The sequence below is a fragment of the Gorilla gorilla genome, chromosome 6 (genome assembly GCF_029281585.2).
Source record: "Gorilla gorilla gorilla isolate KB3781 chromosome 6, NHGRI_mGorGor1-v2.1_pri, whole genome shotgun sequence".
Lineage (NCBI taxonomy): Eukaryota > Metazoa > Chordata > Mammalia > Primates > Hominidae > Gorilla > Gorilla gorilla.
In genome coordinates, this window is record NC_073230.2 from 52,977,827 (window position 1) to 52,979,777 (window position 1,951).

Here is a 1,951-nt window from a genome sequence, read left to right on the forward strand (position 1 = left end):
AAACCCACCTGACCTGCAGAGGCCATGGGCACCACTGGGCACAGAGAGGAGAAGTGAGGGCCCTGCCTTAGAGGGACCTAGGGGCAGTAGACACAACTCCCTGGGAGTTTGTCGGGGCATGGTTGGTTCCATGGAGGAGAGGTGTTGGAACCCAACTCTGTAGAATGGCCAGGGCTTCCCCACTGCAGAGCCAGGGTGGGGAGTCCAGGAAAGGGAGGATTGCTCCCTGGTGCAGGCTTAGGGGAACTGGCTGCCCCCCTCCCACCTGACAACCCCATCCTACTGTTCCAGCCTGCAAGCTATGTGCAACCGCCTTTGGGGCTGTGGGACTGAGTGGAGACTAGGACTCTCCTGGAGAGAGCTGTAGGGCCGAGTCTGTGTGGGATGTGGGTGGACACCTGGGCCTGGACCATCCTCTTGGTTTGTCTTGGCTGGTGTAGGGTGTGCGTGTGTGTGAGCCAGCCCCCTGCTGCCCTGGTCAGCTTGTTTTATGACCCCTGGCCTGTGGGCAGAAGGCCTGGCTGTGGGCACCATCAGTCTCACTAGAGGCTCTGTGGCCACCCCTGCACCTGCTGCCCACCCCTCAGGCAGAAGGCAGGACAAATGATCAATTTTAATTAGTTTTGACTCCTTTGAATTAATTCTGGCTGTAATCAGAATTTCTTCAGTAAAAAAGCACAGAAAGTTCTGCTCCCGAATAAGGGTCTTGTTAAATAAAGTGGGTCTTTCTAAGCCAGGAGAAGGTCAGCTCAGCTCCTGGGAAGGTAGCAGTACCTATGGCTCAGAGGAGTGGAGGGCCCATCCATGTCGGAGCCTGGGCCTGTGCCCCAACCTCAGACCAGCATGTGCCCCCAGGGGTGGTGGGTGGGCCCTGGAGGGCAGAGAGGTGCCTCTAGCTGGCTCTCGGAATTCCTGACCAGTGACAATTCTGAAGACACCATTAAGTGTCCACTGGAGCCAGGGCCTGTGCTAGGGGCTGAGGGTGACAGAGGTGACCCATCTGGCCAAGTGACCTGTGGCTGGAGAAACTGAGGCCCTCCTTCGCCTCAGGGACCCTGACACTCTTCAAGGCCAGGTCTTTGGTGGTGCCAGATACTCTCCTGTCCCTTGGTTTGCTTGTGGCTTGGTTCTTGGTGTGTGATACGTCTCTGTGTGTGTAGTTGCCACACCCTCCAGTCTCTCTCATACACACTGTTTCCCAAGCATACACTCACAAACACACCTTGTCTCAGACTCAAACACACACATGCCACACACACACCATACATCACACACTGCATGCACACACATGCATCTACACACACCCCACATGCACATCACACACACGTACTCCATGAACAACACACACACGCACAGACGCACACACACACACACCCCAACCTCTTTTATGCACTTTCCTGACCTTTGGAGACCTGGCTACTAGATGTATCTCTGCTCAAAGTTCCCCTCCCTGCCTGGGGGCAGCTCTGGACTCTGGTCTACTTTCGGCCAGGGCACACCTAGCCCACCCCCAAGTCCACCTTCCTCCAGTCTACCCCCAGCCTCCTCTAGGCCATCATCAGCCAGCGCTTCATCCTCACCTCAGCTCCCTGCCCGGTCTACCCCCACCCTCTGCCCCCCAGCCTGGACGGAAGTTCCCCAAATCTCTCCAGCCTGCATCCCAGCCCACGGTCAGCCGGCCCCCACCCTCACCCCAGCTCACCTCCCAGTCTGCCCCTACAATCTGCTCCCAAAAAGCTCCTTTGCAGCTCAGCACCCCAGCCCCGCCCTCAGAGCCCATCAGCCGGCACCCCACCTTACTCCAGCTTGTCCCCAGCTCGAAAACCAGCCCTCGCCCCCCTCTCACCCCGCTGAGATTCCAGCCCAGACTCCAGCCGCCCCCATCCCTCCCACCCGGCGCGCCTGCAGGGACTGCAACCCACATCTGGAGGCAACGGGGCACGCCGCAGGC